The sequence below is a fragment of the Podarcis filfolensis genome (assembly GCF_964270895.1).
Source record: "Podarcis filfolensis genome assembly, chromosome: 11".
In the NCBI taxonomy this organism is placed as follows: domain Eukaryota; kingdom Metazoa; phylum Chordata; class Lepidosauria; order Squamata; family Lacertidae; genus Podarcis; species Podarcis filfolensis.
Window position 1 is genome coordinate 51,532,328 of NC_139613.1, and position 14,667 is coordinate 51,546,994.

The 14,667-nt window shown below is 43.9% G+C and overlaps 1 protein-coding gene across 6 annotated transcripts in view; it reads left to right on the top strand.

Annotated features, from left to right (window-relative positions):
* SEMA4D (semaphorin 4D) overlaps positions 1 to 14,667 on the top strand; it is a 120,687-nt gene that overhangs the window by 25,103 nt on the left and 80,917 nt on the right. For 2 of the 6 annotated variants that reach the window (XM_083576732.1, XM_083576733.1), the window contains exon 3: positions 13,003 to 13,144. The exons of the other annotated variants lie outside the window; for them this stretch is intronic. The gene's annotated coding sequence lies outside the window, so the exon portion shown is untranslated. The remainder of the gene's footprint in view (positions 1 to 13,002; positions 13,145 to 14,667) is intronic. 6 annotated transcript variants of the gene reach the window in all.

A 14,667-nucleotide genomic window follows, 5' to 3' on the forward strand; every position in this document is an offset into this window, starting at 1 on the left:
GGGTGATGATTTATAGATATGGGAGCACCTTGTTAGAGAAAACGAACATAACACCTTGTTCCCTTCCCCATTGCAATACTTTTTTCTTCAACAAATGTGGTGCAAAGACAGGATTAATCTCTTCAGGAAAATATTGAGCATGTACATCAGGGGTCTGCAAACTTTTTCAGCATGGGGCCAGTCCACTGTCCCTCACCTTGTGGGGGGCGGACTATATTTTGAAAAAAGAACGAATTCCTATGCCCCACAAATCACCTAGAGATGCATTTTAAATAAAAGGACACATTCTACTCATGTAAAAACACGCTGATTCCTGGACCGTCGGCGGGCCAGATTTGGAAGGCAGTTGGGCCGGATCCGGCCCCTGGGCCTTAGTTTGCATACCCATGATGTACATCATTTTAGAAAAATGTTTAAGTTACTACATGTGGCTTTGTAGGGAAGCTAGGGTGCTGCATGTGACTTCCTGACATGTTCATCAACAGCAATATAGACACTTCTGTGTAAAGTTCACCTGCACAGAGAATAGTGTGGATATTTCCCCCCAATATGGAGATTAATTCCATGTTAGAAGCAAACACCCAAATTCATACAATGAGTCTGCTGTAGAGTTGGATGATGAGATGAGTGTCCTAGGTTGAGATCCAGCTCTGAAAGTGAGCCGCAATTTTTAGCCCCCCACCTTATGCTAAAAATGGGATAAGCTGTCCTTACCTGTGAGCTGGCTGAGTGAGTCATAGGGGGCTCCAGCGTGAGCAGAGCGACAGCCCCTTAAGTCTCTCTGACTTATTTTTGACTTATATTGTTCGTGAAAACAACAAAAATATACAAATATGGGGAGGGGGAATTGAACAGAAGCTATGTATCCTATCAGCCAGGAGGTAAAAAACCCCTAAATATACACACAAAAGAAAACCCTGGGACAGCGGCAAAACCCTTTTCTGTTAATAGATACCCATTGAAGTTTCTGCTAACTATCAGTTGTGAGCTGCAAGATTTGCAGTGGCTGCCCAAAGGTTGAGGTACATTTTAATGTAAAGATGTCCTTGGGTTGATTCTGTTCTTTAATATTGGATTAGTGTATATAAAAAGGTAAAGGTACCCCTGCCCGTACGGGCCGGTCGTGTCCGACTCTAGGGTTGTGCGCCCATCTCACTTAAGAGGCCGGGGGCCAGCGCTGTCCGGAGACACTTCCGGGTCACGTGGCCAGTGTGACAAAGCTGCTCTGGCGAGCCGGCACCAGCGCAGCACACGGAAACACCATTTACCTTCCCGCTATAAAGCGGTACCTATTTATCTACTTGCACTTAAGGGTGCTTTCAAACTGCTAGGTGGGCAGGAGCTGGGACCGAAAGACGGGAGCTCACCCCACCGCGGGGATTCGAGCCGCCGACCATGTGATCGGCAAGCCCTAGGCGCTGAGGTTTTACCCACTGCGCCACCCGCGTCCCTTAGTGTGTATGTATATATGTGTGTGTGTGTGTGTGTGTGTGTGTGTGTGTGTGTGTGTATATATCTATATATATATATATATATATATATATATTCTGTGGTTGATATGACCATGATGGTAGAAACAGCAATAAATTGTGACAGTTACTAGCCGTGGTGTCCCTTAAATATTTTTCACTTGTTGGATTTTCTAAGCGTCCTGTAAGTCAGGGAGAAAAATGTAAATTTAATTCTTCCACCCAGGGGGGAAAATAATAATATTTTCAGCAGTCTAAATGGGCCAGACAGCTTGCACACTGGGCATTTTATTATGTAGACAGAGTAGCCATTGTTCTTCCCACGACGCCTCTGTTGCTTCAGTCTATATCAAATAATGCTCCCAAGAAGCGTTGTGAAAGTAATGATTCCCCTTTGAAAGAATCCCCAAACTTTGGGGGGATTATTCTATCATTTGGTTTAAATAGGACCAGATGGGCTTGTAAAGCACAGCATGCCAGAGCGAGATCCAATAGTACATGCTAGCTTTGATTATGAAAATGGCTTGTAAAATACTGCTCACGTTGTCGTCCGATCACGTTAGCTTCCATCGGTGCAGGCGAGGAAGCAGCTAAGATCTGGATTGCATTTTGTTTAGCTTCTCCTTAGAAAGCCAAGAGAATTTTGTTAAAATCAGTACTGTCTAAATTAATTCTGGCCTCCTGAGATATTTTTCCAAGCCAGGAACAAGGAACTCAACCCAATGGGTTTAGTTGGACGCAAAATCCCATTTGATCTTACTGGTTCTGCTTTCCAGTAACGTAGCTGTGACCCCCCCCCAAAAAAACACCACCATTGACTTGTAGTTCCATTCCATGCTGGGAATCAGGATGTTAAACATTGGTTTTAATAACTTGATTCTAGTAGGCATTGGCTGAGGCCAAACATCAGGGGTTGCCTTCCTTTTTGGATGAATGGGCACATTACGAATTTCGATAAGAGTTCTGGAGACACCAGTCAAAAAATGGCTGCCATGGAAGGGACGTGCATAACACAAAATTGAGGAGACAACCACCCCAATAACTTTACACTTACCATGGGGAGTCAGCTGTGCCCTGCTGGTCCTAGGTAAAAAAGGTAAACAACAACTGGACGATTAAGTCCAGTCAAAGGTGACTGGGGTTGCGGCGCTCATCTCGCGTTCAGGCCGAGGGAGTTGGTGTTTGTCCACAGACAGCTTTCTGGGTCATGTGGTCAGCATGACTAAACCGCTTTTGGTGCAACGGGACACCGTGATGGAAGTCAGAGTGCACGGAAACGCCATTTACCTTCCTGCCGCAGTGGTACCTGTTTATCTACTTGCACTGGTGTGCTTACGAACTGCTAGGTTGGCAGGAGCTGGGACTGAGCAACGGGAGCTCACCTTCTCATGGGGATTCAAACCACTGACCTTCTGATCGGCAGGCCAAGAGGCTCAGTGGTTTAGACCACAGCACCACCCATGTCCCGAATAAACACGCACACAATCACTGATAGGTCCACCCGCCATTGTGAGGCTCAAAGCAATGAAGATGATGCCTCCCCAGCTGTTGCCATTGGCTGTGGGTTTCTTGTGATGTCACAAAAGCACTTGGCAACTGAGTGGATATAAAGGCAGGCCAAGGGGAAAGCCCTTTTCTGTTTCCAGCAGGACACACCTGGCAATGGATGTGACATTCAGCACTGCCCCGGTTTCTGCCACTTGGAGGAGGCAAAGTGGTGAATGGAAGGAGGCAATCCTCTGGCAGTGGGATGCTAGGGAGCAATAATAAGGCAAGTTTGCTTGCTTGAAGGCTGCTGGTATCTGTGGTTGGAAGCTGGCAGACGTCTCATGATGGACCTAACAGTAGCTTCTGGCACAATGGGACACTGTGACAGAAACCAGAGCACACGAAAACACCATTTATCTTTCTGCCGCAGCGGTACCTATTTATCTAGTTGCCCTGGTGTGCTTTCGAATTGCTAGGTTGGCAGGAGCTCACTCCGTCGCGGGGATTCGAACCACTGACTTTCTGAGCCCAAGAGGCTCAGTGCTTTAGACCACAGCTCCACCCACTTCCTGAATAAACAAGCACACAATCACTGATAGGTCCACCCACCATTGTGAGGCTCAAAGCAATGAAGATGATGCCTCTCCACCTGTTGCCATTGGCTGTGGGTTTCTTGTGATGTCACAAAAGCCCTTGGCAACTGAGTGGATATAAAGACAGGCCAGGGCGAAAGCACTTTTCTGTTTCCAGCAGGACATACCTGGCAATGGAGGGCACCACTAGAAGTCTTCACAGGTGTTATGTACAATATCTGGTGCCACGATCCGTCTTCCAGGTTGAGGTCACAGCTCCTTGCACTGCGTCCTGAAATCTAGCATCAGTGCAATGAATTTGTGCAGGGCACATGGATGAAAGTACCGTATTTAATGTTGCCTAAGACTGGTGTGGCTTTTTGATGCCTTCATCACTTCTCCTGCTGACGTCTCTCTGTTCGGACTGCAAGTATTTTTGACTGGCAATCAAGGCTTTCCTCTTAGGCCTGGGAAACTTGAGAAGCATGCATTCAGAGCAGAGTCGGGCAATCTGTGGACCAAGAGTTGCATGTGGCCCTCAGCCGAATCTCATGTGTCTGGGGGAAACTGAGGAAGGGAAGTGGCTTCAAGGAGAGCTGAAACAGAAGGACTGTAGGAGGCGGAGGGAAGCTTTCTGCAAGGGCAGAAAGGGGAGGCAGAGGGCAAGATCTTTTTTTTTTAAATATTTTTTATTAAGCAGTTTTTATAACCACACAAACATAACATAAATACAACAAATACATAAACAAAAAAAACAAAAAAAAACGAGTACCATTTCATATCTTAATTTCTTAAACCTTTCTTCCCCGACTTCCTCATGCCTCCCTTTTCTGTATTCCAGGTTCTAATCAATTACTCAGCAAATCTTCCCTTATTTTAATTTAAATTTAAGCTAATCTTCCTTATTCTCCTTGTCTTAACCATTACTAATAGTAACCATTTACTTTCCAGTCCAACATCATTCTAACTTTCATTAATTTTGTAATATTTCTTTAGATAATCCTTGAACTTTTTCCATTCCTCTTCCGCTGCTTCTCTTCCCTGGTTTCGGATTCTGCTCGTCATTTCTGCCAAGCCCATGTAGTCTATCACCTTCATCTGCCATTCTTCCAGTGTGGGTAGATCTTGTGTCTTCCAGTACTTTGCAATGAGTATTCTAGCTGCTGTTGTAGCATACATAAAGAAAGTTATATCCGTCTTTAACACCCCTTGGCCGACAATACCCAAGAGAAAGGCCTCTGGTTTCTTAGGGAAGGTATATTTAAATACCTTTTTAAGTTCATTATAGATCATTTCCCAGAATGCCTTAATCTTCGGGCACGTCCACCAAAGGTGAAAAAATGTACCTTCTTTTTCTTTACATTTCCAACATTTATTATCAGGCAAATGGTAAATCTTTGCAAGCTTGACTGGGGTTATGTACCACCTATAGATCATTTTCATAATATTTTCTCTTAAGGCATTACATGCCGTAAATTTCATCCCGGTGGTCCACAACATTTCCCAATCCGCAAACAAAATATTATGACCAATGTCCTGAGCCCATTTAATCATAGTTGATTTAACCGTTTCATCTTGTGTATTCCATTTCAGCAGTAAATTGTACATTTTTGACAAATTCTTAGTACTGGATTCTAACAATTCAGTCTCCAATTTTGATTTTTCCACCTGGAAGCCAATTTTACTGTCGAGGGCAAGATCAGGGCAAGGAGAGGGTGGAAAAAACTTGTTGTGATTCTGGCCCATGCACTACCATGATGACAGGTTACCCTTGACCTTAGAGAGAAATACAGTTCCCCACCTCTTCTTGGGGGGCTGTTTTGAGGAAGCTTGCATGAGTGGTTCTTGAGGAGTTCTTGGAATTAAAATATGAGAAGACTTGATGTTGGGGCAATAAATGTTGGTGTGGGGCTGCTGTTGCCTGCTTTCCTTGGAAATAAAGAGGGTCTGAACAGCGTAGCTCACTTTAAAGGAAGTTGCTTTTAAGTGCCATCAATGCAAATAGGACGGGAATGCACTCTTGAGTTAGGCCATTTATAGGGAGAAGCTCTGCCATGAGTGCTGTTTTTGTGGAAAGGCAGGATGTAAATTGGTGTGAAACATACAAACATTTTTCTTCCTATTGCTTGCATGCTTTTCCTGTTAGACTTTCAGCCTTCCTGTTAGAACATTGGCACTAAAAGAGAAAGAATATATGGTGTGAGCCAAATTGATTTGCTTCTAAAGCAAAAGCATTCAGCTATTGCTTTGCTGCTAAGAGGTTTTTATAGAGAGTAAAATAATGTCTCTGCCTTCTCCCTCCAGTTTTTGTTTTTTTTTTAATTTGCAAAACAAGTACAAACTATATGCTGCAAATAGTCTCTGGCTGATTTCACACAAAGACTGTTAGGCTTCTACCAGGGAAACCTGGGTTCAGAAGCCATCTGGACCTTGAAGTTCATTGAGTGGCCTTTGGAGCAGGGATAATCCGTGTGCCACCTCTTGAGTTTTCAACTCACATGAAAAGTAGTAGTATGTCTCTCTAGTACTTTTACTTGTGCAGATATAAGGGAAAACACATAGGTGCACTATTACTAATTTCATACTAAAAATGTTAACCTGCCTTTGAGTTCTTCAATTACTGCCCCTTGCTGCAACACTTATATTTTTCCTTGAGCTCTTTGGCTGAAAGTTTGGGATCAAAATGAGACAAAGGGAGGAAAAGTCATGTTCAGAAATATGTAAGAAAGGCTGGGATTCAGTTAATGAGTTCTGTCAGTTTCTGCTTGTGCAACAAGCCCCTGCACACCCCACCCTAAATTTGGCTTGAGGGGCTGGGGAAATCTATGGAACAGGAGAAGGGATATGGGGATATTGTTCCATGTGCTATCGATCACCTTGCATGATGTTGAATTCCCTTAAAAATCTTATTTGTGATGGTGTATGTCTAGTTTACAGAAGGATCAAAACAGCAGAAATGTGAATGGGGAGAAACAAAGTTGTAATGCGCTAAATAAAAACAGCAGCATAAATAGCAGTATTAACATTGCTTCTAAAATAATGTGTTTGCCTGGTGCTGAGGGCAATAAAGCAGGTGCTAGGTGAACCTCACTGGGGTGCTACCACTGAGAAGTCCCTCACTTCTCAGGGTAGCCACTAACTTTACCTTGGACAGCAGGAAAAGCTGCAGGAAGAGACTATATTAATGGAAGGGAAGTATATACAGACATACCTAAATCGGCTCCCGAACGATCGAAACCCGGAAGTGTTTGTGTTTTCGAAGGTTCCTTTGGAAGCCGAATGTCCAACGGGGCTTCCATGGATTCCGATTGGCCGCAGGAGCTTCCAGCAGCCAATCAGAAGCCGCACTTTGGTTTCTGAACATTTTGGAAGTCAAATGGACTTCTAGAACGGATTCTGTTCGACTTCCAAGGTATGACTGTATGGAGAAAAGTGGTTCTTCAGTTGTCCTGGTCCTAGGCTGTGAAGGGCTTTAAACATCAAAACCAGCACTTTGAAAGCAATGCAGTTTAAATTTTACAGGTCATAGCATGCAGTCCCCATTAGTACTGAATGCAGTTTCTAGATTACCAACATCTCCAAGGCAGTACTGCATGTAACATATTGTAGTAGTCTAACCTGTGGGTGGTGCTGTGAGTTAAACCACAGAGCTTAGGACTTGACTATCAGAAGGTCGGCGGTTCGAATCCCCTTGACGGGGTGAGCTCCCATTGCTCGGTCCCTGCTCCTGCCAACCTAGCAGTTTGAAAGCACGTCAAAGTGCAAGTAGATAAATAGGTACCGCTGTGGCGGGAAGGTAAACAGTGTTTTCGTGCGCTGCTGTGGTTCGCCAGAAGCGGCTTAGTCATGCTGGCCACATGACCCGGAAGCTGTACGCCGGCTCCCTTGGCCAATAAAGTGAGATGAGCGCCGCAACCCTAGAGTCGTCCGCGACTGGACCTAATGGTCAGGGGTCCCTTTACCTTTTACCTTTTTAACCTGGAGGTTACCAGAGGGTGGATAACTGAGACCAAGTCACCTTTCTTAATCTCTGCAGAGTTTACAGTGCACCTTCAGAATGGAATCTATATATTAAGACACGTGCCATCTTCAGGCTTCTTTGTAATGTTCACGCTTGACAAATATTACCGTCACATTCCTATTCTTATCACTGTTGCCTTTGCTTCTCACAATTTTAGTGTGGGAGGGTTTCCTTTGCAATGCGTTACCAGTGCTGAACAAAAAATTATTTTTCATTTCCCTTTCTAAAGATATCTGGCAGTGCCCTTATGCTGGATCATATCCCGTGTAAGCTTGTGATGCGTATAAAACCAGACTATAATTTGAAGTTGTGTTAGAAAGCCCTGGGCTCACACGTTCCTTCAGCCCCTTTTCCTCCCTGAAAGTTTAGCCCCTTTGCCCCTAGAGCTGAATTATTATTAAACTGTGGTCCATCCGTACTGGAATCCCAAACCATGGTTTTTTTAATGGTGCTTGCAATTCTGCCTTGGAGGGTGAGCGCAAACTCATTTGCTCATTTGAATGTAAGGACGAAATGTTGGTTTGTGATAAATGGGAATTTGGTGAGCGAATCTGTGTGCTGGGTTGGGGACAGAGGGAGTGTGAGGGCCAGAGGCGATTGGTCATTTAACACCAAAACCATCAAAAAAGGGGGAGGGGAGCAAAAACCCTTGCTCAGATCCCTTCCAGTATCTGAAGGAAATGTGGATTTTTACTGGCAGAGGCGGAGGGGGTTAAACTGTACAATAGCTTGTACAAGATGGAAGACAAAGAAAGGGTGCTCTAATATTTATCTGAGGCTGGCATCCCTTTTAAACTGACATTCTGTTGTAACAGAGCCTTTATAATTTTCCAGTCAGTAATTTCTGAAGCTAGCACTTTAAAGCTTCAACTCATGCAGCTCTGACCTGCTGTTCTAATGGAGAGTGGTTTTCAACAGTTTTTAAAAATGTGTAATTTCCCTCTAGGTTGAACTTGTCTGTTTTTAATTTGCAACCTTTTAATCTAATTATCTGTCAGCCTGCTGGCATCAGCTGTCCTCTCCCCATACGGATTTTAAAAGGTCATGATCAGCGTTCTTAATTTCATATGGAGTGGATTTCTAAGATCCTAGTGGCATTTCTTTGTTTAGTCATATTCCCATTTACTGCTGTTGTTGAACAATAGGAATTAATACTCAGCAGTTTTGTTGCTGAAAAGCTTATATGATTCATCTTACTTGTGAAATGATTATTCTTTATGGTAAAGCTTTGGGATTAATCTCATGTAAAGCTGGCATTCTCCAGAAAACATTAAATTAAGTTAGTAGTTAGAGAAATGTATTGCACTGCAGTTAAAATGTGATCCTGAAAGTCCCCTTTGTGCATTCTTAAATAACACTTATTGGCACTACAGCCCGGTGCACGTTAATTGTGATTATTTCCAAGGAAAAGGGTTTAGTGCTGGAATGGGGAACAGATGGCTCTCCAGATGCTACCATAGACTCTCATCATTCCTGACCATTGGACTTTCCCTCTCAATAGCATACGGAATGCCTCAGGTTTTCCATCCCTGGTCTAGCAGATAGGTGTGACTCTGTTTAGGATTGTACGTGAGAAGCCCAGACCTGTGTAGATGGCTTCTCTTAAACTAGCAGGCATTTTGTGTGATCCTATACAGTGGTACCTCGGGTTAAGTACTTAATTCGTTCCGGAGGTCTGTTCTTAACCTGAAACTGTTCTTAACCTGAAGCACCACTTTAGCTAATGGGGCCTCCTGCTGTCGCCGCCCCGCCGGAGCACAATTTCTGTTCTCATCCTGAAGCAAAGTTCTTAACCTGAGGTAATATTTATGGGTTAGCAGAGTTTGTAACCTGAAGCGTATGTAACCTGAAGCGTATGTAACCCGAGGTACCACTGTACAGTGGTACCTTGGTTCTCAAACACCTTGGTATTCAAACAACTTGGAGCCCAAGCACTGCAGACCCGGAAGCAAGTGCTCCAGTTTGCGAACTTTTTTCGGAAGCCGCACACGCTCCGTTTTGAATGTTATGCTTCCGATTTGAGTGCCGCACTTCCGATTTGAGTGTTACACTGAGGTCTGTTTTTGCTATTTACTTTGTGTTTTTGTGGCTGTTCCTTTTTTGTTTTTGTGACTGTGTGGAACCCAGTTCAGCTACTGATTGATTGATTGTGTGACTGCAGTATATTGTTTATTGCTTTCATTTTATGGATCAATGGTCTCATTCGATAGTAAAATTCATGTTAAATTTCTGTTTTAGGGGTTGTTTTTAAAAGTCTGGAACGGGTTAATCCATTTTGCATTACCTTCTATGGGAAAGTGCACCTTGGTTTTGGAACGCTTTGGTTTTGGAACAGACTTCCGGAACAGATTAAGTTTGAGAACCAAGGTAGCACTGTATTGGTTTCTTGTTCTTCCTTCGTTGCTTGATTTTCAGGGGTTGCTAGTTCATTGTGGGGTTTGCTGCAGTTTCCGACCGTGGATGAGATAGTGTGGCATGGCTTTTTCATGTGGTGCCTACGTGCCGTCTGGCCTAGAAGCTTTCCACATTCATCGTTGAGCGCATTCTCACATTGCACCCCATGTGTGGTGCAGGTTGTAAATGGGGCAGAATTAAGCTACTTGTCACCGCTGGTAACATCCAGTAGCGTTGAACGTCTTGCTGTGCCCTGCGGGCCACAGGAATTGGATTTGAGTAAGCTTTCAGTTATATAACAGCTCTTGGGTTCCACGGGGTACTTAGAGGTAAGAACTTCTTGGTTGTTTCCCGCAAAGAACGGTGCAGGTTTGTATACACATTGTTTGAAGGGAGCAAGGGGCTGGTTGGTGGCAAGTCTTGGCCTCATTGCATTTGCCACATTTACACTGTAAGATGGCAACCGACATCACATTTCCCTTACACAACGACCTGCCTTTCCTTTCAGTTTGGGAACATATTGCAGAGGTCAGGGGAATCCATTCACACTCATACGTTGCTCCGAAGTTGTTGTTGTTGTTGTTTGGTCGTTTAGTCGTGTCGGACTCTTTGTGACCCCATGGACCAGAGCACGCCAGGCACTCCTGTCTTCCGCTGCCTCCCGCAGTTTGGTCAGACTCATGTTTGTAGCTTCGAGAACACTGTCCAACCATCTCGTTCTCTGTCGTCCCCTTCTCCTTGTGCCCTCCATCTTTCCCAGCATCAGGGTCTTTTCCAGGGAGTCTTCTCTTCTCATGAGGTGGCCAAAGTATTGGAGCCTCAGCTTCATGATCTGTCCTTCCAGTGAGCACTCAGGGCTGATTTCCTCAAGAATAGATAGGTTTGATCTTCTTGCAGTCCATGGGACTCTCAAGAGTCTCCACCATAATTCAAAAGCATCAATTCTTTGGCGATCCGCCTTCTTTATGGTCCAGCTCTCACTTCCATACATCACTACTGGGAAAACCATAGCTTTAACTATACGGACCTTTGTTGGCAAGGTGATGTCTCTGCTTTTTAAGATGCTGTCTAGGTTTGCCATCGCCTTTCTCCCAAGGAGCAGGCGTCTTTTAATTTCGTGGCTGCTGTCACCATCTGCACTGATCATGGAGCCCAAGAAAGTAAAATCTCTCACTGCTCCGAAGTTAGGTGTGGTTAAGTGTCTTGCAGGTACCTACTGCAGGTATCAGCACATTAAATTCATCTTCAGAATGGAAACATCTGACCAGCCCTTTTGAAACGTACTTGGCTGATATTTGTGTGAGGTGATCCTTTCCCACTCACTTCATGTGAGTATCGCTGGATGTGCGTAGTAGGATTGCATAGGAAATCTCTGAAAGTAATTACGGGGCCACGCAACTTTTTCTGTTGGCGCATGCAAGGCTGAGACAATGCTTCTTCTTACTCTCTAAAACCTCTGCCATTGTTTCATGATTCTGGCAAAAAAGAAAGAAAGTCAGAGACATAATTAGCATGGCTAATCAAATAGGAAAACAATGCCAGAATGAACTTAAGCTTGTCATTTACGTCAGAAGGTGGGAAAATACCGGTTAAAGCGAGTCCTCTTTACGCCAAGAAATGTGTTTTGTGTCCCTGAATAACTTACAATTTACAATAGGTTGGACTGTATATTTGAACTATTTGAGAAGAAATACGGTACTTAAAAAGAACCCTCTTTTGCATAGCTAAAACGGCCTAATGTTTAGAACCCTAATAATACATTCTAAAGAATTTATATATTTATTTTATACATACATACATACATTTATATCCTGCTTTTCCTCCTACAAACTTAGTTTTCCCCTCCCCATTTATGCTGAAAACAATCTTGTGAGGTAGGTTGGGCTAAGAGACAGTGACTGGCCCAACATTTAAACATGTGGCGATGTTCTGCTTTTGCAACACACTGGGTTGAGTCGCAATACTGGCGAAATGCTGCATATCATTGTGTTGCATGTGGGACTTGCTTCAGTGCTGGTGTAGCGGCTTCTTCTGGCAGCCCTGGCCAAGGGGGATAGTGCAAGGAGTCTTTAAAGGCCTGCCAGATCCACAGCTTTTAGCACAAGCCCACAGTGGTCTCCATTTTGGGAGAAGACTTTAGAGAATGATAGTTCTTGCAGGAAGTGGATGTCTCCTGTTTGCACTGTCATTGCGTAGTTATATCAATAGACCAGCTACATTTTCCCTCTCCCAGTCTTCTAACAAAATGTTTTAGAGTTTTCTGATGGAACAATACTATATGGTGCTGGAAGGAAGTCCCATACCATGGCATCAAGCAGAAAGTCTCCAGTGAGGAAGGGCTGTAGGTCAATAGTAGAGCATCTGCTTTGCATGCAGAAGGTGTCAGGATCAATTCCTGGGCGCCTCCGGATAGGACTTTTGAGAAACCCTGCCTGGAACCCTCGGGTTAAGAACTTTGCTTCAGGATGAGAACAGAAATCATGCTCTGGTGGCGCGGCGGCAGCGGGAGGCCCCATTAGCTAAAGTGGTGCTTCAGGTTAAGAACAGTTTCAGGTTAAGAACGGACCTCCGGAACGAATTAAGTTCTTAACCCGAGGTACCACTGTATTCGCTTATTTTCTGTGACACTTGATGCTAATTTTTGCTCCACAAACCTTGCAGATGACACCTCTGTAGAGCAAGGGCATCTTCTAGGCAGACACAGCAATCTGAATATAGCCAACGCACACCGCAACCTGAATATTGATCTCAGAAGTTGGTTGAGACAGTCCAGAGCTTGTATGACAGTTAACATCCAAGTCCCGTTCGTCGTGCAGAGCACCTTGTCTCGAACCGTAGCCACACAGACCTGGCCTCACCCTGCAGCAGGTGATCTTGCCTTCTGTAGTTCAGTGGTAGAGTATGCAGGCGCTTCCAGTTCCTGGCATCTCCCTGTAGGACCGGGAAGGACCCCTGTCTGAATGCCAGATAGCTGCTTCCAGGCACTGTACACAGTGCAGAGTGAGATGGACCATTGGTCTGACAAGGCAGCTTCCAATGTTCCTTTCATTTTCTCCAGCCCTTGACCACCTCACCTGCCTGCCTTCAAAGAACTCTACCTGCCTCATGTCCGTTTGCGACTTGGCACTAGAACTGAACTTCCAGTTGTGCATCATCTTGGCGCTTGGCCAAGGCCCGACACGTTCTCTCTCTCGCTGAAGGTTTTTGCATTATTTAGCTTGCTTTTTCCTAGCCGCTGCTTCCTCTTCTGAGACCCCGAGAGCTCTCCTATATTCTAATACTTGCTCGTGACACACAAACCATTGCAGGGCTCCTTTCTGCCTCGAGAAATAAATTACTCCCGTGGAATCTTTTGCACAAAACGTCCTGACTATGTGCAAAGCTTGTCATTGCCTCTTTGGACATTGTGGTGCAATATTTGATACACAATCTATCTAAAATTGATACACAATCTATCTAAAATTGCTGGGAAATAAGCAGCTGTTTCCTTTGGATTCAGAAAGCCCTCACTTGACCCATTTTTAAAATTCCTTTTTTCTCTCCTTTTGCATAACCAATCTTTAAACAGTTAAAACATTGAGATTGGAGCAGTTTAGCATAATTTTTAGTCAGATTTTGAGCCACACAAATAGACCAAAGGATATTTTATAAAGACTTGGCTTTCAGAAATGGAAATTCCTTTTTTAAAAAACCTTATTAATATTTATAACTAAAAATTAGATGCTACAAACCTCATTTTATAAGTGAGATGGCTACAAATTCCTATGTACAGCAAAACTATTGCTGATAAATTACAGAGTTGGGATGTTTCGTTTCCCAGTTACCATAAAAATGCCCTGTGGTGTTACATCTCATGAACAAGAAATACTTTGCCACTTTAAATCTTAAGTGGTGAACCCCAGGAGACATTTATACTCTAAAGTATCCCCTTTCACAGCGGCTTTTTGTGAATAAATTAGGTATTTCTGTGCAATTTACCTTGACAATTACTAGAACAGGCAGCTGTATTGAAAAGGAAATTCCATCCATTTCATTATAAGTTTCACAAAAGAAATGAGCTTAATTGCTCAGGTCAAATTGCATATTCGGGTTCCCGCCCCCCCTTTCTGTCAGAGGAACATGCAAGTGTTGTCAGAGTTCGGGGGGGGGGGTGAGTCCTGATACATTTTGTTATGCATTAGCCTTGTCTTGTGGGAAATAATGTCGAAATGAAAGGTAGGAGGGGGGGGATTTCCCTCAACTTCCTCCCCTAAGAATAGATAGAAAATAAATTCCTCAGCTATAACCCCAAAGGATTACGACCCAGTTTCTTTAAAAGTCTATAATCTTTGCACAAATGGTGCTGGGAAATATACAATACGTTAATGCAAGCAGGTCTTGAGGCATTTTGAAAAATCATCATTTCATCTCCATTGTGGGCTTCCAAATGCAGTTGTTCAAAGTGGGTAGCTTTAATATTTCACAACCTTTTGGCCTTCCTCAGTCTTCTATTAGCAGTACAGTCGTACATTGGTTTTCAAACGCCTTGGGAGTCGAACGTTTTAGCTCCCAAACGATCAAAAACTGGATGTGATTGTTCCGGTTTTCGAACGTTCTTTGGAACCCGAATGTCTGACGCGACTTCCATGGCTTCTGATTGGCTGCAGGAGATTCCTGCAGCCAATCGGAAGCCGCACCTTGGTTTCCAAATGTTTTGGAAGTCGAACGGACTTCCGGAACGGAT